Genomic DNA, 27,251 nt, shown 5'->3' on the forward strand with positions numbered 1-27,251 from the left:
GGTGACCCCAGGAAACACCAGTGAGAGACAGGCCGTGGGACAGGGAAGGGAGACGGTCTATAAAAGGTACGTTATCTAGAATGTTACCACCACTGGCCCCGGGACCCAATGCCATGGTCAGCGCTCTCCCAACACCAGGTGGGATCTCATCCACAAAATTGCTGAGGGCTATTTGCCTTTGTGTGGACAAGGGTCTCCAAAAAGGCAGGCTTGGGATCCATCCCAGCTGCATCCATGGATGTGGGGCAGTGCATGCGGACCAGCAGAAAAGGTGGCCAGACCAGAGTGAAGGGATGCCGCAGGAAACTCCATGCGGTGTGACACCACTTCTGTCCCAACAAATAGCACATGGCTGTGCTTCTGCCTGAATCGGAACAGCAGCACGCGAGGCAGGAAACACGAACTACTGTGGGACGGGGAACAGAGGGGCGCGCTCTCTGCATGACTCCAGTCTGTGCTGTCTGAGTGGTTACAGACGAGCGCTCGTGTTGTCCTGGTAATGTAAATATACAAGCAATGCTATACGCAAATGCTGATGATAGGGCTTGTGCTTATCCAGTTAGTACTAAGTTAATAAAGTTAATAGGCTGTAGAGTAATTCCAGTTTTATATTGTTCTGCATGTGCTTGTATATGTACTTGTGTATGTGCATGTATCTGTATGCATGTGTGTATCTTTCTACAAGCATATGTCTGTGTATCTGTGTATCTATCTATCTATCTATCTATCTATCTATCTATTCATCCATCTATCTGGGAAATAGAGAACAAGACTGGTTCTGTTTGTTAGGACACATACCAAAATGTGGACTATGGTTTCTTTGGATTTTTTTCCCTCCAGCTTGTGCCCGTGAGTGTGTCAGATGCCTGAGAGCCACCTCACAGACCCGAACCCTGAGGGTAGAAGTGAGCTCATCTCCATGGAAGGAGAGGGCCACGAGGGCCCCTTGCCCCTGGAGTTTATTGTGCTAACTGCCACGTGCAGTGAGCTCCCCAGGAGGAGGGCCTGCCCCCCGGGTCCTTGGGCTGAGGGTCAGAGGCGGTTGGAGAGCTTGTGAAATGAGGAGAGGAGAGGATGGCTGTACCTGCGCTCTGAACCCCCCCGTCTCCATTTTGTTGCCTCCGTCCCCCCTGAGGAGGGCAAGGACCTGGGCTGTCTATGCACAGCCGCACTCTGGTGCTGGGATGTAGTAGATGCTCAGTAAAGCATAGTTCCCACCACGGGTCTCTCCCCGTGAGAACAGGATTTGAGGGGCTTGCTGGGGTTGAAACCGTGCAGAGGAAAAAGACTTTAAAGTGGGCTAGCTGGCTGCGTGGTGCACTTCCTGCTCGAGTTCAAAGTCAGCCCTGCCCCTGGAACTGCCATTACAAGTTTAGATTGTTCCAGAATCCCGCTGCTGACGGTTCAAAAGGCTCCCAGCTGCTATCAGGAAATAGCTCAGGAAGGTCTCCATTAAACACCAAGAAACTGAGATGCAATCAGCCGGGCTGGAATTCAGGAAAGTGCTGGCTCTGGAGTTTAAGAAAGAAAGAACACATTTCAGGGTGAGAGGAGGCAGATCTGCCAGCTGAACCCCTCTCTCCTTTCCACCTGTCGGGGCGAGGCCAAAGCGGCTTCTCCGGTCCCGCCATTAACCGCAGGAAGCTGTGGCCTCCAGCCCAGGGGGACGGGTCCTGAAGGCAGAGTGGGGTCCCACCACCGCGATGGATGAGAACGCCCTGTGATTGCTACTTCTCCGGGGCCTTGGCGTCAGCCCGTTCTCTCTCAGTTGTGGTCTCGAGGGCCAAACATGAACCAGGATTTTCCATTATGGTTGCAATTTTGGCTTGTAATTTTATCACTCGAATCTAAATCCACTTCAGAAATGCCATAAACTAATTGTCACTGAATAAACTGAAACTTTTGAGGAGTTTATAAAAGTGATTTAATGAAGAAGGAAAAAAAAAAAGTAAGATAGAAAACAAATGTTGCCTACAGAATTGCTGGCAAAAAGGTAAAAGCGCTCTGTTTGTTTTGAACGCGTGCCCTGGTGTCGACCGAGCCCTGCCCGCCGCGGCCCCAGAGCCCGGTGGCGGGGCGGCGGCTGTTTGTGTTGGAGCCCGTGGCATGGGTTTCGGGTTTGTCCCGGGGAGGCTGACTGTGGGGACGGCGGGGACCGGGGCATGGGTCGGGTCAGCCGAAAATAAATGGGGACACAATCAGATCAGATCCTCATCCGGCCGACAGCACCTCGCCTCCTCGATTAAAAATACCACTATTAACAGAGTGGAGGTTGGGGTTAAGTAAATGTGAGTTAATTACCGAGCTGTGACCATTTTCACAGTTTCTGAAGCTAAACACTTCAATGCGTGTTGTCAGTTTACGTTAGGCAATAATTTGAATGACTCCTGGTTAGCTGTTTCACTTCATTCATATTAAGAAACAATATACAAAGGGTATAAAGTGATCAGCTCTGTTTATGCTGAGGAGGAGGTTGTAAAGGCAGCGCACGGGAGCGGGGCAGGCGAGAGGCTGTTCCTGGCTTTGGATGGGCTTCTGCGGAGGGTTTATGAATGGAAATCTTCAGAGAAACCTCCAAGGGCCCACGCCTGGGAATAGGGGAGCAGGACCAAGCCCCCAACACTCCCGGCACCCCTGGCGAGAGGAGCCTCCTGGGGTGAGGCAGGTTGACAAGAGGGCGCCCGTGAAACAGAGATCCTTCCGGGTACAAGGACCAGGACTTGGGAGGTTGAACTCCTTCAGGAAGAACCCAGCTGGGACCCAGAGAGCAGATCCTGGCATTCTCCATGATTGCAGGGGTGGGGGTGAGGCTGTGGGGGATTCTGAGCTTCCTGGTTGGCTGAGGGAAGTGGAGCAGGACTTGCCTCCCACGTTGGCCTCCGCAAACTCAACCCTCAAAAATCGCAGGTCTCCTGGGTAAAGCAGGCACACAGGTGCCAGGAGTAAGTCTGGCATCTCAGGGGCCGTGGCCTCTCCCAGGTCTTTACATAAACCCTGTAAATAGCAGCAACAAAAAGCCTGCAAACAAACAAACAAACAAGGTTTTCTTTAGTTGAGCATCATGGAATAGGAAGTAAGGAGAAGCAATCCAACTGCCCATCAACAGGTGGAGTTAAACAAGCCTTGGCGAGGGGGCTCCGTTGGTTGGAGAATCTTTGAGTACACCAAAAGTTTGCGGGTTTGATTCCTGGTCAAGGCACTTGCCTGGGTTGTGGGTTTGATCCCTGGTCCAGGCACCAATGGGAGGCAATCTATCAATGTTTCACTTTCATCTCTCTCTCTCAATATATCCTTGGGTGAGGATTAAAAAAGAGAGATAATCAGAAAGTGGCATATGAGTCTTGAAAAGGAAGGAAGGTCTGACACATGCTACAACACAGACGAACCCTCAGGACTTAGGCTGAGTGAGACAAGCCAGCCGCATAAGGGCGATTTCATGCACTGGGTCCCCGGAGAAGACAGACCCAGAAAGACGGAAAGCAGAGTGGTGGCCGCTCAGGGCTGGGGCGATGGTTCATGGTGCAAGGCCTCAGTCTGAACAGATGAGAAAGGTCTAGAGGTGGGTGGTGGTGATGGTTGCAAAACAACATGAATGTGCTCAGTGCCACAGAACTGGATACTTAAAAAAGGCTCAAATAACAAACCTTATGTTATATATACTTTACAACAGTGAAAGGAAAATGGTATAAAATAGGTATAAAGTTGAGATGAAATGATGCATCCAAACAATTTAGGTTTGGTTGGAAAAGAGTAGGCGCTCATAAAATTCATTGTCATCATTATTACTGGTATCCCATCAATACTTGTGAGGGGGAAGGGAGAAGGTGGGAGTGGGAGAGAGAGAAAGAATTAACTTCTACTATGTGTCTATTGCAGGATGCACATAGAGTGGTTTTAAGTAAAAGAGAGTCCACGTGATCCCATTTATAGTCTTACATTGAGGAACCAGGTCTTCAAAATGAGAGAGTGCCAGATGGTCTCCGTTCAGCACTGTCCCAGCAATCACAACTCCTGAGGCATTGGGGAGGAGGGGGGGTGGGGCGAGCACCTGGGACATGCTCTGAGCCTCAAGTTGCAATCCACCCAGCCACACGTTGCCCATAAAAATCCAGGACACAAGACCTCCTCGTGTGTCACCTCTGACATCACAAACCCGCTAGTACAGTGTCTGCAAACTGCGGCTCATGAGCCACATGTGGCTCTTTGGCCCCTTGAGTGTTCTAATGCCACTTCTTCAAAATAAACTCGCCCAGGCTGAAAACCAATTTGTACGCATGGGCCATGAAGTTTCAATCGCACTGTATGTGCGCCCGCACTTGGTATTTTGTGGAAGAGCCACACTCAAGGGGCCAAAGAGCCACACGCGGCTCTCGAGCTGCAGTTTGCCGACCACAGCACTAGACCATCTTCGGAGCACTCTTGAGCTTGGCTTCACAGTCCATCTCTCCACAGTGTTGTGCGGACAAGGTAGGGGCCATGTGTGGACGAGGAGACAGGCAGCCGGTCCTCACCTCACTGGGGTCATCCCCAGCTGGGACACCCTAGCATGAAGGCAGAAGCCACCTGCCATCCCAGTTGCTATCCCCTTGGGGCACAGTCTCCCAATGGCCAGGTGCTTTTAGGCAATGGCTGCCCATCCTGGTTGGAACAGCAGAAACCTAGGGAAGGAGAGAGAAGGTTGTCTTTGCCCGCAGGCTGTCAGTCCTCTAAGGACAGGGCTGTTTTCATGGCTGATGAGCAAATTCCTACAGACACCTTCTCATAGGGGACTCGTGTCCCCCTGGAACCAGACACACTTCTCTGAGAAACAGCCACTTCGTACACAATCTCCCTCTTCCTCTCCCTCTTCTCCTCTCCTCCCTGACCCTCTCCCTCCTTCTTCCCTTCTATCCCCCTCCCCCTCTCTCTTCCCCTCTCCTCCCCCACTCTTTCTCTCTCCCTGTACCCTCCCCCTTCTCATCCCCTACCCTCGCCCTCTCCCTCTCAGTTCTGGGTGGCTGCCAAGAGAGACTTGAGGCTGGGCACCAAGTCCAACCTCCGTGTTTGCTAAGGAGCCAGGATCCTCTCCTGAAGGGGAAGAGCATGAGGATTTTGTTTTGTTTTGTCATGTGCACACCATCACTGTGGCTGGGCCATCAGAAACGTACCCATGTTACCCAACACCCCCAGACCCTGTGAAAGCCAACTTGGTTTTCCAAGGCTTAAGGAGGCTCATGGAATGCAGGGCTGGGGGCCCCTGGTGTGGGGGGGAGAGGGGGGACGTGCTAAGGCTGAGATGAGCTGGTCACCTCGGTTCACAGGCCAGTCTTCCAACCTCTCCAGCTTTTCTTCTGGCCCGAAACAAATCCCTCCAGCTCACCCCAGCCGACTGCTGTCAGAGTCCTGGCCGCTGGGCCCGAATCGGCTCTCTGGTAGTGAAAGACGCCTCTGATCTTAACACCTTGTCCTCTGGCAAGGCTGGCTCCCCCCACATAACTGTTATCTGGAAACAAAATAATGCCGCTGGTGTCCGTTCTCTGAAGGGCCCTGGAGATCTCAGCTCCGGTGATTTAATGTGTGTCCTCCGGCTGCTCATCACCGGGAGCATTCATGAAGACCAAGGCGGGATGCTCACGGACCCTGGGACCCTGTGCGAGGGAGCGAGTCCGGGGCTGGGGACACGTTCCTTTTCTCTGTCTGCTTGGCTCTGAGACGGCCCCACTCCCCACACCCGCCACTTCCCGGGGCAGGAAGAGCGCATGCCACCCGCCAGTGTCTTGACTGCATTTACGTCACCTAAGCATTTTCTTTTTCTGGCTCGCTCTCTGGCATCACCCGGCTGAGAGGCTCCAGGAAAGTCGTAAACCCTATTGAATGGCACCGCGGTTACGGCCTCTCCCGTCAGAACACGGCTGTGCTTTGTGTCTCGTAATGTCAGAGCGAACTTGGCCGGGAAGCCTGGGCTGCCAGCTGTGTGCGGGTTTGGCTGTTGGAGTGTCTGGGGGCGGGCGGGCAGCGGAGTTGGGGTGAGCACATCCCCCTTCCCTCCCGCAGGCACCCTCCCTGCTCTGCCTCACCTCCTTCCTCTGCGAAAGGAACCTCTGACCCTTTTGGAATTGCCCAAGAGCTTTGAGCTTTGTGGGTGCTTCCAGAACCTTCTTTCCACACGTAGGGCTAAGCGTGCCACTGGGGAGAGGAACGGAGCCCGGCTCTGCCTCCCAGGGGCTGTGTGACCTGGGGGAGGCGCATCACCTCTCTGAGCTTGTTTCCCTGTCTCTGAAGGGAGCAGGGGTTGGACTAGCCTTGTCTTCAACTTTGTCTCACCCCAGGATCGTGTTTTCTAGGAAAACCTTCCCAGGAGGTGACATTTGTAAACTGGCTGAAAGCTGGGGGCTTCAAGGCAGATGGTGGCATGGCCTCGCCTGCTGAGGCCCCTGCACCGTCCCAGGAGGCTCAGGGCCCTTCCCGCTGCGCAGTGAATGTGCCAGGAAGTGCTCTCCGAGGCAGGATTGCGTTTGTGAGCCTGTGTCCCGGGATTGGCCAAAAGCTGCATCCCTCTGTCTGTCCAACCTACCACCCCTCTCTGTCCCTCTCGTATCTGTCATCTGTCTGTCTGCCTAACTCTCAGGCTTATCTTCATTTGTTCCCAAGTGTTATCCTGTCTGAGAATTCCCTCGGGACCTTGTTCAAACATGGGTTTCCACACCGCAGCCTCTGACTCCCGGGGGGAGGGGTCCCAAGTTGCGCATTGCTGACCCGCTCCAAGTAACATGGACACTGCACATCCTGGATTGCACTTTTCATGTTCTCGAATCTTCTTCTGCTTCTGCAAACCAGCGGGTCTCCATGTTTGATTTCAGAAGCTCTTGGAAAAAGCTAAGAATGTAAAGAACAAAAATAGCATTTCCTATAAATTACATGCACACCGAACAATAATCAACCATGTGCCATGTCCTGGGTAAGTAATCCTGTGGAATTCTCACTCAGGTGCACGTGGGACGTGTGCAAAGATGTCCCTGGAAGTGTTGTTACAGCGGGGAGAACTCTGGTGTCCGTCGCGGGGACAGTGGGCGGTACCGCGGGAGGGCAGACACCAGGTAGGGCAATGAATTGGGTCCACAGAATGAGATATGTAATATCATTTGGCTTCTGCAAATGGCTCGCACACAAAACCTTGCACAGGGACACAAGGACCTTTGTGGCACGAGGGGGCAGAAGTGGGAACTCGGAGAGAAAAGGGGGTAGAGAAATAAAACAGGAGAGGGACTCACCGAGACCAGGGAGAAACACAGTGCCCTCAGTAGGGCACCTGAGTCCAACTGAAGACTCTTTAGTAAACAAGTACAATACATAAAACGTGAAAAAAATAAAAATGCTGGCCCTGGGCCTCCGCAGACAAGTCAGAAGACTCCTTTCTCCAGCAGACGCTGCCCCTTCTATAGCTTCCCAGGGGCTTTCTCTCATGGGCCTGTTGCCTGCCCCCTTGACGGGTGTGCACAGAGCAGGGCACTGGGTCATGGTCAAAAGGAAGAGAACTGAAATGCATCACAAGGGCTCCCTCTCCTTTGCCCTCCTCCTCCCCCTCACGATGGGCAATAGGTGGGCCTCACTTCTTTGTGGAGTTTTAGTGCTAAGTCCATTTGTGGGTGACACAGACCTGTGGTCTTTGGGTCTGGCAACACCATAATCAACCAAAGCACTCAATTGAAGAACAAAAACAAAAACTAAACTGAATTCCTAGGGCCCACTGCATACCAGGCTCTCACTGGAGGTAAAGAATCTGCAGGGGTTTTTTTGTAAATATTTTCTTCTTACCCAAGTTTTCAGGTGTTTAGGATGAAACCCAAGTTAGAACAAGGAGTGTAGCCCCGCCGAAACCGGTTTGGCTCAGTGGTAGAGCGTCGGTCTGCGGACTGAAAGGTCCCAGGTTCGATTCCGGTCAGGGGCATGTACGTTGGTTGCAGGCACATCCCCAGTGTGGGATGTGCAGGAAGCAGCTGGTCGATGATTCTCTCTCATTGACGTTTCTAGCTCTCTCTCTCTCTCTCCCTTCCTCTCTGTAAAAAAATCAAATTTTTATATAATATAAATATATATATATATATATATATATATATATATATATATATATATATAAATAAAATAGTGTAGCCCCAACCTGAGTCTCCAGTTGCCGAGATGGGACTCTCCTTCGCCCCCTGGTGGCGAGGAAGAAATGCACGGGGCGCTCCCTGTGTTGAGGGCTCAGGGGCAGGTGGACACCCCAGAAGCCAACTCTGTGGCAGGTGCCGGGTGGATGCAGATGAAAGCACTGCCCGGTGCAGGAACATTGCGTCCCTGGCTTTTCAGTGTGCCCCACAATTGAGCACCATAAGCATCATCTAATTGGATCTCGTGTGCTCAGAGGTACCTTTCCTAAGTCCAGAGGCTTCTGTGTAGAATTTCAGGGACATCAGGGAGATGGTTTGTTGGAGGTCTTTTTATCCTTTCCTCACGTCTGTTCACGTCTCTGCTTAGGTCACGTTCCCCGCCTCCCTGTCACTATCAGAAGCCTCTCTGATGATCCCCAACCAGCAGGACATCGATACTTCCATTGTAGCCAATAGGAAATGCTCTAGCGCTGAGCAGCAGGGCGCGAGAGACAGAGACTTCTGCAGGTTCTTCCTGAGAGGTGAGCTGTCCCCCTTTGCTGCCCAGCTGTGGAGAACCAGCGGGAGCCGGACTGTGCAGGGCTGGTGTGTGTTGATATGTGAACAGACGTGGCCCTGCCCTCTGGGAACTTAGAATCAATCAGGGAAGAGAACAAAGTCCAACAACCACAAAAAAATAGATCATTCGATTTGGAAACCCTGATTAAATCTATAGTGACATTTGGGAAAAATTAAATCTATAGTGACACTTAGAAGCAGGGGACAGCATGTGCAAAGGCCCTCCGGTGTTAAGTATGGCTGGAGCAGAAGCCAGAGGCGGGGAGGCAGGCCAGACCCGCAGGGCTTGGAGTCCGGGGAAGGGCAGGGGTCACATTCTGTGGGTTCTGGGTGTCAGGGGAGGTTCCTGTGGGGGACTGACACTCACCAGTTTGTACTTTTGTTTTCCCTGATGTCACAGTGCATGTGGTTAAGAAAGATCAAATAATCCTGAGAACCTTCTAATGAAAAACACTAGCATCCTGCTTTACTCCATCCCATCCCCGGCTCTGTTCCTCAGAGGAACCCCTCGGGTTTTTATTTTGGCTTGTTTGTGTGTTATAGGCTCTGTGTTTTTATCCTGCTCACAGTGGTGGGGAACATCCACATTCAATCACTCAATAAATACATTCGTAAGTACCTCCCACCCCACACCCCGCATGGCAAACTCAGGGAGGCATCCACAGAATGGACGGTTAGTCAGACTCACACCCGTGGCTCTTCCCTGCCACCCGGGGAGGCCTCTGCAGCGGCCCCTCTGGTCCCTGGCTCTCCCCCACGCGGGTCCTGTGAATCCGCGGACGTGGACCCCGGAGCAGGCACTAGTCCTGCGAGTAGGAAGCTGATTGTCGGAAGAGACTATGAGGGGTGCAGGGACCTTTTGTTTCAGAAGGTCAGTAGTTGGAAATCTGACAGGAACATACATTTCCCAGGAGGATATCTGTTCACATTCAGCAGAAATGGCAGTGATAGGCCGAGTGAAGGGAGGAAGGGGCGGGGAAAGGATGAGTCACTCATTCATGCGTTCCATCTTTCATTTATTCATTCATTCAACAGGTGTTCCAGAGCACCTGCTCTCTGGGCCCGAGGCCTGACCGTGGCCGTCCTCAGGAAGCGCATACTCCAGCCCAGGGAGACAGGTGACAAGGGGACAGACAGGAGAGGGAGCAGTACGCCTGCAGGTGTCCAGTTGCAGGAAGAAAAACCAAGCGGCACAAACAGGGTAGCAAGTGGATGGTGCTATTCAAGGCGACTGTCCCGCAGCCTCTCTGCACTGGTGACGTTTGTGCAGGAGCCAGGAGGATGGGAGTGCTGGCCGCCACACGAGCTCCCGGTCTCTGCACTCCTAGCAGAGTTGCTCCAAGGCTGGGAGGAACGAGGGGCAGAGGGGCATTGAGGAAGGGGACACCTGGGGCCAGAGAGCAGCAGGGGCCAGTTCGGGGGATCCTGGGCCACTTGAAGGACCTTGGATTGCAGCGGAGGGAAGGAGAAGGACAGAGAGACTGGGGCTTGAGCCTCCTGGGTCCCCACACCCGGCTCCCTGCCGCCCGGGCCACTCCTCCCAGCGCCAGCCATCAGGACTTTACATTTCTCCTGGGAACATGACACGAAGGTGCAGATCCCCGAAGTGTGTGTCCTTTGGCTTCAAGCAGGTAAACTGTGCCTTTGCAGATGGACGTGGACTGATGGGCCAGATGGACACTGAAATCTATATGTTATCTTTAAATGTATTTCTATTCAAATCCACTTATTTTACATGACACATAAATAAATCACACATTATACCATATATATAAGTCATACCATAAAACATTAATTATAATTTGACTACATTTATAAATTACATACCCATACTTTATATAAATATAAATTTTTATAAATAAAATTATATTTTTGTACATTTGTAAAGTATAATTATAATACAAATATGTAATTTATATACTTACATAGCATATTACATAAATATACAACCTTATATATGCAAATGATAGCTTATAGAATATCATTATTTTCTATGTGTTGGACAAACATCAATTTGTGCGTACATAAATATGTACAATATACACAGATAAGCACATGTAACGGAGATCATTCTGCATCCTGCACCTAGACAGCCCCCCAGGGCAGGGCTGAGTCTCTTTGTAGCCTGTGCCTGACACCCAGCCAGTGATCTTTACCTGAAAGTGTTGAATGGGTAGAAGCCATTCTTAGTGGGGGACACCTGAGATCCCAGCCGCTACGTTCTGTCCGAGCACACGCATGCGTCCTGGGTCCCTGGTTGACCTCTTGAGTTGGGTCAGGAATGTCCCCTCACCCCGCCCACCTAATCACAGTACAGGGGTCTCTCTCAGGCCCCTGGAAAAGGCGGTGGGAAAAGCACATAAAGTGCCCCTGCGGAGGTTTATGAGGCAGTCCGTTCCTTCGGGCAAGGCCCCCAGATAAGAGGCCATTAACGTGGAGGAGGACTCCAGGGGTCTCCTCTGGAAATGTGGCTTCTGGAGAGAAGGGATCCTCCCTGTCCCTCCTCCCAGACTCCCCCACCCCCACCCGGTCCTGTTCCCAGTGGCCCTGCACCCATGACTGGCCGAGTGGATGTTCACTGAGCCTGGCTGGGGGCTGGGCCAGCCAGGCCCTGGGAACTCAGAGGAGATAAGGCGCTCCCTGCTGATTCCTGTGGCCCAGGAGCCTGGCAGACCTGCTTTGGGAACACGATAAGCATTGTGATAGCAGCAGAACCTAAGAACACCCTTGGAAAAAAGTGCATACTGAAATAACCAGAACAGCGTGCAAATCATAGACGAGCAGCTTGGTGGACTTTTTCGAAATAAACGCGGCTGCCCCGCTGTGCCCCTTCCAGCTGTGCCTCCCACTCTTTGGGCTCCTGATTAGGCTTATCAGGCCAGGTTCAGCGGGGGAGGCAGAACTGCCTACGTGATGTGGGATAACAGATTTATTGCAGGGATTAGACCCTATAGGATTGTGGGAGGAGCTCCGGAGGTCAGAGACAAGGCCCACCCCAGCCTTCCAGAAGCACTGAGCAGAGGCTGAGGGTGGCTGGCAGGAAAACCCGGATCACAGGCTCTCACCTGGTTTGCCGGATTGGAACCCGGCAGTGGAGCCCATGGAGAAGCCTATGGACAGCTGCCTCTGCAACTGGTGGTCCAGAGGATGCGCTTGGTCCGTGACCCTGGCAGGCGCGAATCGCTCTGTGCCATTCCTTACGAGGGCAGCTGCTGTGGCTTTGGAGGGCAAAGGCCACTGTGCCACTTCTCCCCTTCAGATCCGGGGCACGGCCCTCTTTCCGCCAACTCCAACCTGAGACCACGCGGGCAGAAGTGGCTCCAGCTCAGCTGGGCCAATGCAGCCCGGCACCCACATGGGTGCACCCATCTGAACAGGGACCTGTGCCAACTTCTTTCACTCAGCGCTATGAGTGGCATCCACCCTGTTGTGAGTAGCAAGAGTTGCTCATTTTCCTTTTTGCATAATATTCCACTGTATAACTATCCCACAATGTATGTGTTCAACGGTTGAAAGGCATATCAGTAGTTTTTAGTCATTCGCTATTACTATAGTGATTCCCGAATAATATGGTGCATGTCTCATGGGGCACATATACACACATTGTACTTGGGCATAGGCCTACGTGTGGAACCTCCAGGTCAGAGGCGAGGCTCATAGATACATGAGCTCCAGTAGATACACTGTGTTTCCCAACAGGGTTGCACTACTTTCTTATTTTCACTGTTTCTTGCCCTTGTTTGGTTTATGTCTTAGGTTCAGGCTTATGCCAGCTGCCTCTGGGCTGTGGTAGGGGCTGAGCACACATGGGAAGAGAAAGAAGAGACCCTGAGTTATATGTAGACTCATTTATTTTATGTTTACTTGTTGATTGCCCGCCTCTCTCAAGAGAGCCCCCCCCACCTCCCACCCCAGACGGTGAGCTGCGTGAGATCAGAGAGTATGTGAGCAGAATGATGCACCCCACAAAGATGTCCAGCTTCCTCATCCCCAGAACCTGTGAATATGCTACCGTACATGGCAACAGGAAATGAAGGCTGCAGATGGGATCAAGGCTGCCAATCAGCTGACCATCGGACCGAGAGAGCATCCTGGGTTATCCAGGTGGGCCCAGTGTCTTCACAGGGTTCTTGAAAGCAGAGGAGGGAGACAGCGAGAGGACAAAAGAGCATGAGAAGGACTTACGTGGTCACTGTTGGCTTTGCAGATGGAGGAAGGGGCCACTAGCCAAAGAATGCAGGTGCCTCTGACAGCTGGAAAAGGCGAGGGAACAGATCCTCTCCTGGAGCTTCCAGAAGGAACCCGAAGCCCTGCTGACACCTTGGCGTCAGCCCAGGGAGGCCTGTGTGGAGGTCTGACCTCCAGAACCGCAAGAGAACACAGGTGTGTCATCAAAGTCACCAACTATGTCCCTGGTGTTTGTTACAGCAGCAGCAAGAAACGGATTCTGTCTTGTTCTCTGCAATGCCCCCAGGGCCCGGTCCACAGTAGGTTCACATTCAGTACTTGCTGGAAGAGTAAATAGAGCCTTTGGTGAGGCAGCTTCTTGATACCCAGTCAGGGTTGCTAGATGCAATATAATTAAAATACAACATGTCCAGGCAAATTTGAATTTCAGATAAACATCAGACCATTTTTATAAAAGTATGTCCTGTGCTGCACTAAAAAAAAGTCATTCATTGATTAGTTGGAATTCAAGTTTATCTGGGTGTCCTATGTTTAATCAAGCAACCCTATGGAGTCACTTCTGAGGCAGCAAAGTGTGCCCCCAATTTACAACTGGTCACGGGGAGACTGCAGCTTGAAGGCAGACCTGTGTGAGCCTCCAAACCCCTACTCCTCCCATCCTTTCCAGCGCCTGCTGCTGCCCTGTAGGGTGATGGACATGAGCAGACCATCTCCCAGCAGGTGCCCTGCCCCGCGCCCTCCTGCTCTAAGGAGGCCGGGTTAAGGGACCCCTCTGCTGAGCAGGGACCATGTGACCCCTGGGGAGTGAATGTGCCAGGGTATCCGGTCCTTCCGGAGGGCTGAGAGGGCTGAAGCGGGACCCTCGGCCGGACAGCGAAGGCTCCAAAGACCTTGGCCGCCTGTGTCTTCCTGCCGCGCCGGCATTCCCCTGAGCAGGGGTCTGAGGAAACCTGCTAAGGAAACAGGAGGCAAGGGAAGTCCTTCCTTCGGAGGGAGCGCTCCAGGAGGCAAAGCCACTGGGATGCGAACGGGACAGAGTCGAGCCGTTCTATTTCAGGGAAAACAGTATAAAAATAGGGTCCGCATGGAATTCTCTCCTCCTCCCCCTCGCCATCCCCTCTCTGCTCGCGCGCACACACACATACACACATACACACACACACACACACACACACACACAGTGCTGGAGTTAGGAGCCGCAGCTCCTGAGGCCCAGGACCCCTGGCTTGCTCGACTCTCACAAACACCTCCAGGAAGCGCCTTATCAAACCCGCTCACATCCACACACCGGCACACAAAAATAACCTCCGAAAAAAGCCCCAGGAATGGATGCTGAACTTGCTTTGGCAAAGGGCTCGCTCTCTCTCCCTTATGTTCATTAGCGAAGACTCCAAACCACCTCAGATTTCTCAAAAGGAAATTAAAATGCAAGAGATCAAGGGATCTGCCCAAGGTCACAGAGCACAATAGTGCCTTCCCAAGTCCTCAGGTTCCCAGGCTATTGCTTGCCCTGAGAAAGTGGTTGGCCTCTGTAAACACAGTGAACATTTAAAGCCCCCACCCCGCCCAGCCCTCCTCCCAGGTCCCCTGACCCAGGGCATATTCTGAGTGATGCCCACTTCAGGTGGAGTTCAGTGCCTGTCGTGCTTGGCGCTGGAGAAGGGATTTTTGGATCATTCCCCAATTAACAAGTGAGGGGTGGGTATTGTCGGGCTTCTGGGAGCAAAAGAGCTAGTGACAGTCACACTGGGAAATTGGAGTAGAGTTGGACAGAGGACTTGTTGAGGGCAAGGTGTGGGGACTCTAATGATTGGGGAGGGGGAGCTGGGCTAATACCAGCTCAAGACATGGCAGAGTGAGGGGAGAGGATGCTCCTGGAGCTGGAGAGGGGCAGCCCGCCAGGCCTGGGAGAGCCAGCCAGGGGCCAGGTCCCCGGAAGAACGTGGCAGCCCCACCCCCGAACAGGGTGGGATTTATTATCAAATGCCGTGTGGGAGGGAGGCACAGGGGTGGTCTTGAGGTAGGGAAGGTGGGGCAGGTTAACCAGGAGACCTTGCCCCCAGTGGCTGACGATCACCTAATCAGCTGACCATCAAGCCTTGTAAATCAGATCCCTTCTCCTTGGGAAAACCAGGTGAAACGGGGGTTACCTAGAGCTCGGTTATGAAGAGCAGATACCATGACGCTTTAGCAGGCAAACATCTCACCTGTAAAACCCAACACTCAGCTAAAGGGGTTCTCACTCTGGCTGCCGCAGGGACTTCTGGGCCGAGGCTGCTGGGGCAGGGGGTCTGGAGCGGCGTCCGGGAGGCTTCCGCTTCCTGAGGAGAGATGTGGGATGCCAGGTCCAGGTTGCAGCCCCGCCCACCCAGCACACAGCCGGCCCCAGACATGCACGCACACTGGGGGAAGAGAGGCAGGCTACCACCCTCTATTCCTCTCAAGCCTCCTTGAGGTAAAGAAGCACCACTCACTGCTCTCAGATCTCCCAGCTTTGGAGTGCAGTGCGGGCCCTCAGTCTGGAAAATGAGTGCTGCTGATTCAGTGTCCCTGAAACGCTTTGGAAGATCAGTTCTGGGGGAGGGAACAGTTTCCATGACAACACAGCTTTCTCTGCCGTCTCCTTGCTCCAGGCTCAGCTGAGTCACTGATGTGGGCAGCGACTCACGCCAGGGGTCAGAGTTCACAGGGGATGGTCCACCCTGATTTGGTCCTTATTTTAGAATCCTGATTCACGGTCATCAGGGCCCTCTAGGTGAGTGCGGGGGGATGGGAGGGGTGTAGATTGAACCTCACTGAGAAGGAGGTTTCCCAAGAAGAAGAGGGACTGTAGACTGGCTTCGGGGAGACCTGGGATTCGATCCTGTGATCCTCATGGGCTGTGGGGCCCTGGCAAGTGGATTAACTTAAACAGAGTCAAGTGTCTGTGCTCTCACCTATAGGGCTGGTGGGAACATTCAAAGAGATGGTGTTTGTAAAGCATCAGGCCCACGGCCAGCATTCAGTAAGTGCTGGGACCAAGACGCTGGCTTCTTATCCGAGAGCTGTCATTCCAATCGAAGATAGCTTTGTCTGTGAAAATCCCTCATCTCTTTGTCTCAGCAACATGTGGTCCAGCAAAGATATTTCATGTGTTCGTTTCCATCTTCCCAACTAGCCAAAAAAGAAAACAGATGCTAGGAAGGGAGCCAAGCGCCGTATGATCTGTTCTTTCCCCCTAAAAGCATTACAGCATCTTCGTTGCAGGGTGATGTGGGGATGGTCTGTGCTATTGACATCTCCTCGCTGCCCAGCTATGCCAGGAATCCAGTCCCCATGGACACCTCTGGGGCTCTGTCCTCCTCCATGTCCAATCACCTGCGATCATCAGCGACTTTGGACGCATCCCAGTGGACTGTTCAAACCATGTGTTTCTGGAAGCTGTCCCGACAGCACACACTGCAGACTAGAGCTCTGGGGCCTCAGTATCTGCTCCAGTGAGTTAATTAACCCCGAGTTTGGGGGATTTTCAAGTCCTTCCTTTGATGATGGCTATTAAGAGAATTACGGTAACAAAACCATGTAATGCTTACCTGGCAGGGGAGATGCCATGATCATGAAGGCTTATCCACTGCACTCCGGAGGTGCTGACCTCCTGGGATTTCCCCAAATGTGGGAAATTAAACTGCATTTTTTGTGGTAGCGGGGGACTGCATTTGGGCTCTCACCATAACAAAACAAAGCAAAATCTAGCATAGCCATTGCAACGGCAGCTTGGGGCCATGAATCATTAGAATAACTTGGTTGCTCCTGTTGTCAGTGACCTGGGGTGGTTGTTTGGAGAAAGGAATTGGATTAAACACCGTGAAGACACTGGGGGAAGCTGGTCAAGCCAGACACGTTGCTGAGGACTTCCTGTCCTCTCTGCCCACACCTTCTCATATTTTGGTTTCGAGGGGGAACTTTTGCTTTTTGTTTCACTTAAATTGTACTAACAATAGCCATGAGAGCTGCAGCAACTTACCATGAACACTTGGGGTGGGAACAAGACACACTGACGTGGGAAAGCTCACTAATATGTTGGGGGGAGTGAGGGTCACAGTGCTGACCGGGTCAGCATGTCAGAGACCTGAGGGAATGTGCTGGGACCAGTTGGGAAGGCCTCCTAGGGAACATGCATGTGTGTGTGTGTGTGTGTGTATTATACAAAATCATTTTTTTTTTTTACTTTAAGACATTTTATTTTGAAATAACCTAACACCTTCAGAAGTTACAAAGGAGCACAAAGAATTCCAGTATACCTTTCACTGAGATTTCTCAAATGCTAGCTAACACCTTACCGTATCTGCTTTGTCCGGTCTGGTAAACATAATGTCCCCTTACCTCTAAATATTCCAGTGTATATTTTGTAGAAACAAGAACACCTTTTTTTTTTTTTTTTTTTTTTTTTTAACATAACACAGTGTTAATGAAATGAGGAATTTATGCCCGATATAGTACTTTCATCTACTTTAGAGAGCTTATTCAAATGTCACCGATTGTCCCATGAATGTCCTTTATAGACAAAGGTGGGGGAATACACACACTCACACACACACACGCACACACTCACGCACACTTTTTCTGGTTTGAGATCCAATCCAGATCCCAGCGGGCAGCCAGTTGTCCTGTTTCTTTAGTCTCTTTTATTCTGAAACGTCCTCGGCCATTTGCAGTCTCTCATGATGGTGACATTGCTGACGATGGGAGACTCGTTATTCAGTAGAAAGGCTCTCAGTTTGGGTTAATCTGATGTTTCCTCGTGGTTAGATTCAGTGTAGACATTTTAGGCAAAAATAAACCAGGAGTGATGTGTGTCTTTGGTAGGGCTTCATATCAGGGGCCCATGACATCATCTGTCCCATGGCTGGCGATGGTATCTGATCACGTGAGGAGGGTGGTGCCCCTCCCCTGTAAAGTTTCTGACCCCCACACCCCTTTGTAGTGGATAAATTCTCCATGAGAATAGAGAGATCCTTTGAGACTATGCAAAATCCTACTTTCCACGCTTTCTGCTACTAGTTCCAGCATCCACTGCTAATTCTTGCCTGACATAAGTATGGAAGAGTGGCTTCCACATGGTGATTGATTTCTTATCTTGTCATTCCTGCTAACGTCTTTCACTGACGTTTTATTGTACAAAATAACTTCTCCTTCTCCCTCATTTATTCCATCAGTGTGTATCCCATGATCTCTTTTTATTATCTGGGTTATGACTTTCTATTACCAGCACTTGTCCTGTTGCTCCAACTGTCCTAAATTTGGCCCGGGGGGGGGGCGGGGCGGGGGGGCCCTTCAGGTTGACATGTCCCCATGATCCATCAGGCATGTCCTCATGTCTGTCACGACGAGATGTCTGGGTTCATCCTGAACTTTCCCTGCCCCATCTTGGAATGAGCAGTTCTCCCTCTCCCTCCCACTTCCCCTTTTATGGGGTTTCCACCCACCATAACCAGCATTGAAAGCACCTGGTTTGTACCCAGGTACTATCTGTGTTTTCAGGCAGCTGCTCAGGTACAAAATGCGAGGGCTCTTCTCAGGAAACAGACCCTTCCAGGACCAGCAGTTGTGGAGGCTGAAGAATAAGGGGCATGCAGGCAGGCATCTCACATCTTCACAGAGAATCCATGTGTGGTGGTGGGGAAGGGGCGCTAAGGAGCATTTTAATACCCAGGGTTCACTTTATCCGCACCAGTTACCTGCCTGCCTTTTGCCCCACGCCCCTGAAAGCAGAGCCAGCTGGTGGACACCCTTATTGTTGTGAGGTAGTCATTTAACCCGGAGAAGAGAGAATTACAACAACACCATTCAAGATGAAGGGATTGCAGCTCTAAGTCAGGATAATGCACTCAGATAAGAATGCTTAATCTCCAGGGAGTGCCCCAAATCCCCACGGCGTGCTTTCAGTACTTTGTTTCGCATTTGGAAGTCTTGAGCAAAAAGAGGTAGAAACTTCACAGAGACGGGGGTCTGCCACTCGGTGATCTAAGCTGCCTGCCACCAGCCCATAGAGTATCTCTGGGCAAATTGAGCCATGCCTGTGCAAAGCTGTGAGTGCAGGGTGGGCTGACCACCTGTCCCTCGCCTGTGTGCCTTGTACAGTGAACAACTTACACAACTGCACCCGGCAGCCCAGGGTGCAAGAGAGACCCGGATGTCTCCTGAATGCCTTTCACAAGGAGATCTACTGTCAAGAACAAGAAAGGGCAATTACATGGTTAAATGTCAGCAATTGGTTGTATACACATGTCAGTTCCATTAAGTCCTTGCTTTCATAAATTGCTATCACCCGAAGAGGCTAACCCCTTGCTTAGGAGAAACTAGGTTCAGAGGCCTCTTGTGGGCATCTTTGCTTTGAATCTCTGAGGTGGTGGCATCAGAAACCTGCCTGGGGAGGTTCTGCAATGGAAGGTAGCGTGTTTTTTTTTTGTTTTTTGTTTTTAATATATTTTATTGATTTTACACAGAGAGGAATTGAGAGGGACAGAGAGTTAGAAATGTCGATGAGAGAAAAACACCGACCAGCTGCCTCTTGCACACCCCCCAGTGGGGATGTGCCCTCAACCAAGGTACATGCCCTTGACCGGAATCGAACCCAGGACCTTTCAGTCCACAGGCCGACGCTCTATCCACTGAGCCAAACTGGTCCCGGCGGAAGGTAGCGTTTTTGAAGCTGCTATGATTACTTAGTGTCCAGGGCCCTGATTAGCTGTAACATGGCAATCAGAGTTGTTCTAATCATATGTCATGAATGTCAGAGAAAGTGGGAGGATGTCTTGGGGTCCGGGGGCAGAAGCAGGCTCTGAAGAGAGGAGGGGGAGAAGAGGGAGAAGAAGCAGCAGCTGGGAGTCCAGGCAAGGGGGTGGCCCCTCCATCTCATGCACGTCTCATGTTGGCATTTTCATTTCCATTTTACAGAAGCAACTTCCTGTTGTGAACAAATAATTATACCCCAATGTAATCATGTGACAAAGCTCTGTCCTGATTACATGGGTTGCCTTTTGGTCCTGCCATGGAATACGTTCTTTTTTTTTTTCTTCTTCTTCTTCTTCTTTTATAATTTAATAAATCTTTATTGTTCAGATTATTACAATTGTTCCTCTTTTTCCCCCCCATAGCTCCCCTCCATCAGCTTACTACCCCACCCTCTGCCCTTACCTCCCATCCACTGTCCTCATCCATAGGTGTACCATTTTGGCCCAGTCTCTTCCCGCACCCTCCACACCCCTTCCCTCCTGAGAATTATCAATCCACTCCCATTCCATTCCCCTGATTCTATTATATTCACCAGTTTATCTGTTCCTCAGATTTGTAATTCACTTGATTTTTAGATTCACTTGTTGATAGAACGTATTTGTTGTTCATAATTTTTATCTTTATCTTTTTCTTCTTCTTCCTCTTCTTAAACAATATTTTTCAGCATTTCATTTAATTCTGGTTTGGTGGTGATGAACTCCTTTAGCTTTTCCTTATCTGTAAAGCTCTTTATCTGACCTTCAATTCTGAATGATAGCTTTGCTGGGTAGAGTAACCTTGGTTGTAGTTTCTTGTTATTCATCACTTTGAATATTTCTTGTCATTCCTGTCTGGCCTGCATAGTTCCTGTTGAGAAATCAGCTGACAATTGTATGGGTGAGAATGCATTCTTTACCTTATGTAATATTACCTCACTTAACCCTTGAAGGATTCCTACAATTTTATAGCTAAGGAATGTAGGTGTTAGGACAGGACACAGATATGTTTAGCAGAAAACAACAAATTACTGTGGTTGTAACATATAAGAGATTATTTTTCTCTTTTATAAACCAAGTTTAAAAGAAGGAAGTCCAGGGCCAATGTTGGCTCCACAGTCAGCAAGGACTCAGATTACATCTGTATTTGGCTCCACCATCCTCAGCACCTCATGGACCAAGATGGTTGCCAGAGCTCCAGCCATCATGTTTGCTGAAGGATGGTAAAAGGAAATGCACTACTATCTGTTTATTTCTCAAAGAGCTTTCCCAGATGTTCTATCCAATAATATTGCTTACTTTTCATTAGCCAATTCTAGCTGCAAGGGAAGCTGGAAAATTACTGTCTCTTTATTACGTGCATTACCTCCTGAAATAAATACGGGCCTCTGATATCAGGCAGGGTATGCCTACTGCTTATAAAATCCTTCAAATATCAGAGATGTGATAAAATAAACGGTATTTTGTGCTCACACCACAGTATATCGCAGGTTGAGGGATAGGATGTGTGCTGTGGAGGTTTGCTCCACCAAGTCACTCAGAGACCCAGGCTCCTTTTATCTTGTGGCTCCCCCCTCTTTTAGGTGCTTAGAGGTAACAAGTGGAGAAAGACAATGAGGATGGGCCACAGGAGGTTTTTTATGGTCCAGATCTTGGGAGGACACTCCCTTCTTCTGCTCACATGCCATTGCCAGAACTTGGTCACGTGGCCACCTAACCGCAGGAGGCGGGGATGTGTGGACTCTGTGCACACATAGGAAGAGGGGCTCATGGGCATCAGGAAGCACAGTGGCCATTGGGTAGACAATATGCGGTGGGCCAGGCCACAGAAAGGGAAGCCCTGCACCCAGGCAGAACTAAAATCAAAGCCCAGGGACCCGAGAAGGAAGAGCCAGCTTCCCTCCCCAGCAGAGAGCCAGAGCCCAGGACTTTGCTGGATGATGCTTGTAGCTCAGTGACATCCTGTCCCCTGTAGCAGGAAGAGTCCCCTCCCCGGAAACACAGGGACCGGGCCAGCCTCCCGCCAAACTTCCTCTGAAGGATACAATTAGTGGCACTCTCCAGACAGGGGCCGAAAAGCACAGCCTCCCCCCATGACCTGAATGGATCATTTGTGGCTCAAATGACAGACAAATGCAATAATTAGGCCTATTTAGTAAAGAGGGGTGAAAGGTCAAACGGGGAGGCCAACCATCTCCAGTTACCGGCCTGGTGACCAAGGCGGGTGATGTTTGTACAATAAACCAACTCTGGCCACCGCCGCCCCGCCCGACCCGCTGCCTGCCGCTGCCCCGGGGCTCTCTGAGCCTGCGCTTACCCACCAAGAGCTCGGTTTCCAGGAGCCCGACACCCAGCGTACAGGATTCCAGCCCTCCAAGGAGGGCCGTGCCCTGCCAGGGGTCCTGGGTTCCGGCTAATGAGACCGAGGTGACCCGTGTCAAGAGAGAGGTCAGGGAACACGGACTCGGTAACCCACCGGGCAGAGGGCCTGGGCCCTGTACTCCGAGTCCCCCCAGCTTCTCTCTCTCTTCTTTTTATTTTCCCCTAAAAATCTGATTTTGTTTTATTTTAACCCAAAGCAGATGATTCGGCAGTTTCTCAGCCTTTCACAGCTCCCTGCGTGGGAGGGTTTTCTGAGGGGTGAGAAGGGCAGGAGTGCTGAGCCCCAGAGTGGGGCTCAGGCCTGGGACCCCCTGGAACAGGCAGATGCAGGGGTGGTGCATGGACGTGAGGGAACAACAAGCACGTGGGTGCGGGCTGCAGGCCTCCGCTCTCCCTCCTCCTCCTCCTCTCTTTTCCATCCCCCTCCCTTCCCCTGCTGCTTCATCCTGGTAAAGACAGAGGGACTGGCATCCTTTCAGGTGGCAAAGCCAACACTGTCCCTTGAGCCTTTGCCTCCGGCCACTTCCCCTGTCCCTATAGCAGGTCTCAGAGCGGACAGATCCTCAGCGAACACCTTCAAACACCTGGAAAAGCGGGACGGCTCCTTTGCCGCCTGTATAGGGCCTTTCAGTCCAGAGGACAGGACACTGGCAGCAACTCCATCCCTCCCAAGAGCCCTCCTCTCCTTGGGTCTCCATTTACGTGAGGAGTGGAGGGGGTTCTGGTTGGTTCCACCTCCAGCCATCACTGATGGACTCCTGTTGAGTAGGGCGAGGGGCTCATGGCTCTAGCGTCTGACAGGTATCAGTGGGCATCCGTGAGAAGTCTTCGGCACCCTGGGACTCAGTTTCCCCTTCCGTGACATGGGGATGAATGCAGGGCTCATGTCATAGGGTTGACATCAGGACCAAAGGCAGGTGATGCCTAGGATGTGGGGGTCTTTCCATTTTTTTTTATGAGCATGCAAAGCCCTCACAGGGAATACCCTTGTAAACCCCCTACCTTTCGCCCTCCTTTCTTACCTGGTTGTTCCTGCTTTAAAAAATGGATTCACGCCAAAACCGGTTTGGCTCAGTGGATAGAGCGTCAGCCTGAGGAAGGAAGGGTCCCGGGTTCGATTCTGGTCAAGGACATGTACCTTGATTGTGGGCACATCCCCAGTATGGGGTGTGCAAGAGGCAGCTGATTGATGACTCCTCTCTCGATGTTTCTAACTCTCTATCCCTCTCTCTTCCTCTCTGTAAAAAAATCAATAAAATATATTTTTAAAATAATGGATTCACTATGGAGGAGGAAGAGGTAGGGAGTCCCGTCCTTGAGAAAGGCTTCCTCTGGCCCGGTCACTCAGGAAAACGACCGTCCCAGCATTCTGTCCCTTTGGGCCTGGCAGCAGCCAGGAGGCCGAGGGCGCCAGGCCAGAGCTGGTCTCCACCCAAATTTGGCAGGTTCTGCCTCTGAACTCGAGGAGCCTTTGGTGGAGGTTGGGGTAGGGGGCAGTGGCAGTTCATTTGCTCTTAGACAAGCACGACTTCCTGGTTCACGGGGCAGAAAGATTAAAAGTATATATATATATTTTTAAAAGCTTCACTCTCTTTCCTGCCTGCCGCGTCGCTTTTGGAGAAGCAACGCTGGGGTGAACTAAGGTACAGGGATCAGCCCCTGATGGAGCTGCGGTGGGAGTGCCAAGGGAGGGAGGGGACGCACACAGGACATCCTGTCTTGGCCTGTGGGGGATCCAGAGGCGCTGGAAACAGCGACGAGGGACACACGAGACGCTTGTCCAAGCTCCCTTGGCTGCCTGCCTCCCATTGCCCAGGCAGACTCCACACCGAGACCCAGAGGTCCGTGGGGCTGACGGAGCTGATGACCGGCCCCTGACCGGGACGCCTGGCACGGGTCCTTTGTGGGAGGGAGAGCGAGAGCGGAAGGAGGCCTGGTCTGTTTGCTAGCTTGTTTGTTTGTTTGTTTGTTTGTTTGCTGAGGAGGTTCTTGCGTGCCCTCAAAAGCCCCCCCTGGACTCCGAGGCACAAGCCAGTCCCTCAGGAGGGGTTGTTTTTGTTTGATTGTGCAAATTAGAGCCCACGTGCTGAAGCCGCCAAAATGGGTATGAAAACGCTGCGGATGGGTTGGGCTTAGCGGGAAAGACAACCTTGTCCAAAATACATGGCATTCAACTTGAGGGGTGCCGGAGGCCCTCCTCCAGCCGGCGAGGGTTTGGCGTCTCCCAGAACGGGACAGTCACCTGAGTAAATATATCTGTCCTGCGAACTGGCAGCCAAACGCGCGGCATGTTTCCAGGGCCTCACCTTTCACCCCGTGCGAAACTACTTCTGAAAGCGCCCAGGAGACCTCGTCTTGGACTCATTCGGAGCCGGAGCTAGGAGGCAGCTGGCCGTGGGAGGTCTCAGACCCATGCCTGCCTGGGCCTCCGGGAGCTGGGAGACCTTGGACAGGTCTGTAGCAGTCACTCCCTGGTCCAGAGCTTGTCTGGGGGCTCAGGAGAGGAGACGGCAGCTGCCCCTCACTGGCTGCAATGCACCTGTGCGGTTAGGTGTCTGGCTCTATGACTCAGTGCTGCTGCTACTGCCACAAGGAAACTGAGGCACAGAAAAAAGGTCATGGCCAAAGGCCACAGAGTAGGCGGTGCAGGCTGGCACCACACTGCATCCTGACCCGAGGACAGATCGCCCACCTGAAACCCAGATGCTCTCATTCCTGTGCCTTGCTGAAACCATATCATACGCCAACATGCAACTGCTTCTGACCCACAAAAACGGCAGTTTCGTGCAGTCCAGTCTCACAGGAAGCATCCGGTAATGGGATCCTGCGAGCTGGGCAGGGCGCATGCTGGTCGCACGCAAATGGCCCAGACATGCTGGGCCAGCTGGTGGCCGGAGTGCGGGGAGTGCGTGGGCAGGGGGAGGGAAGGAATGACCGCGGAGGCCTCCGAAGGACATGCTGACCCTGGGAAGAGAGTGTCAGTGGCAGAGAGAGAGAGGAGGAAAATCGGCTGGGGCTGGGGGACAGACCCAATTGCTAAGTGGACGATGTAAAGGACCATCACATCCTGGGGTTTGCGGGTCCTATCGTTTTTCAGGGTGAGTGAAGAAATATTAATACTTCCCAGCCGAGCGACACATACTGATTTTGGTTCCTGGCACATGACAGGAGGGTTGTGTTCTTATCCAAGTCTTTAGAAAGTTTAGGAAATAAGCTGATTCTCTTGTTCCCGTTATAAAGACGTGGGAATCGGGAGAGGGAAGAGGTATTTGCTGAGCATTAAACCGAGAATCTGCCTCTTAAAGTTCCTGATCGCTCATGCCAATGCATGACAACGTGTTCTTCCCCGCTATTATCATTTCCTCCAGAGGGTTGTTTCCGGCGCAGTCGCTGAAATCAATTAAAAGGCTTATGCTGGTTCCTCACTCTTAACCTATTGCAAATTAGATTTAGTAATAATCTGATTTCAGCTCCCTTGTAGCGGGCAAAAAAGAAAACTTTCTTTTTCAGGGAGATTTTGGTTTTGGTGCCTAATGAGGTTGGTTCTACCATTATTGCGTTTTAAAAGTAAAACATGATTTTATAATGAACAGTGAAACCATAGATGAGATGGTGTTGCAATTGGAATCATCCAGATAAGCAAGAAAGTCGGACCAGATGCTCACAGGCCTGGGATTCACCAGATGTTCCGATGTCTGGGGTCGTCCCAAACATTCCACATTTCAATGCTGGCCCGTCCCTCCGTGTTTCACTTGATTTGAAAGGAACATTAGAAAGGGGAGGGCATGACTGATGCAAACGAATCAGAATCCTTTCCAGCATCCAGTCAGACCTGCATTTCTCCCTCCCAGCCTGGACCATGCTGGGCAGGTTCTCAGTGGCCATCACTCCCCCCTGCCCCCCCCCCCCCCCGCCCCATGTCCCTGGTTTTCTGGTTCCCACCCTGGTGCAGACAGAGACTGTCCCCAATGACCTGGACACGGGCTCCGGCCAGAGGAAAGCTCCAGACCAACACTTTGTATGGCGGATGCTCTGCTCCCATCCCGGGCTTGTTCTCCATCATGGATTCCAAGGGGAGGACCATTCCTGAGACCCAGGAGGCTCCTCCTCCCTCTAGGAGCAGTGCTCACCTGAGGCGCTTAGTTCTCTGAAAACAGAGAGACACGTGGAGCTGTGATTGCAATGGAAGGCACCTGCTGCCCAGAAGGAAGCCAAAGTCAGTCTAAGTCTGTGGGGAGGGTATGCAAAGGAGGGCTTGGGTAGGAGGTGGATTTAAATGGGCCCCAAACACAGGGATGTCAACCAAATCCCCAATGCCTTTCCTCTCCCCTCCCGCCACCCCCCCTACATCCATCAGAATTTTACACCTTAAAGTTTATAACCTCCAGAAAAGGAGAAAAGAGAGGACTTTAAAATAAATACTTCAAATAAAGTACCTTAAATATATAAATTAGACTTACTGCAAATCAACTTCAGAAGTACCCAGTATACACAGTCTTGAATGCAACAATGCTCACTAATATTTTATTGAGCACCTACTATGTGCTAGACATTGACCAGGTGCTGGGGATAGAGTAGAGGACAAAACAAATAAAAATTCCTGTCCCCATGAAGCTTTTGGGGTTGGGGGGGATGGGAGATGACAATGAAACAAATCAATAAATGGGATGCCAGGATAGTGGCATGTGTTTTGGAGAAAAGAGAGAAGTGGGTGGAGGCATGGGTATTTGCAGTTGTCAGTAGGGTGCTCAGAGGTCATTGCCATGTGCCTTGAGATGCCCATCTGACAGGTGTGGGAACCCCGTCTCAGCAGTTAGTTGAATGGGTACCTTGATTTAAATCTGGACTTGCCCAAGAACACACCATCCAAGCTCTTCGTTATATATTTATTACTCAGTACATCATGGTGTTTTGTGTGTGTTTTTTTAATCATTTCACTTGCTTGCTCGTATCATAGCAACCTCCCAGCAGAAATGATTGTCCCTTTTATGGATAAGGAGATGGAGGCCCAGGAAGCAATTTGCTGCCGATGGCTCCCCAGTGCCACGCAGCTGGACAGGAGGTCAGCAGATCTCGCACCAGTTCTGTCCGGCTGGGGCCACCGGGGACATCTGATAGCGAAGGACCCTCATCTCGGGCCAAATCTTTAAAAAGTGGCAGCATGTGACCTCTGACATGGCCTGGTCTGCAGAGCTCCATCCAGCATGAGCAGGCCATAAAGCTGGGAGTGTGCCGATTTCAAGGA

The 27,251-nt window shown here is 51.4% G+C and overlaps 1 pseudogene; it reads left to right on the forward strand.

The window, feature by feature from the left end:
* Positions 1-16,439: 16,439 nt before the first annotated feature.
* Positions 16,440-16,585, forward strand: LOC118721010 (annotated as a pseudogene).
* The last annotated feature ends 10,666 nt before the right edge of the window (positions 16,586-27,251 follow it).

This window comes from Pipistrellus kuhlii, unplaced genomic scaffold, assembly GCF_014108245.1.
Source record: "Pipistrellus kuhlii isolate mPipKuh1 unplaced genomic scaffold, mPipKuh1.p scaffold_m20_p_17, whole genome shotgun sequence".
NCBI lineage: Eukaryota > Metazoa > Chordata > Mammalia > Chiroptera > Vespertilionidae > Pipistrellus > Pipistrellus kuhlii.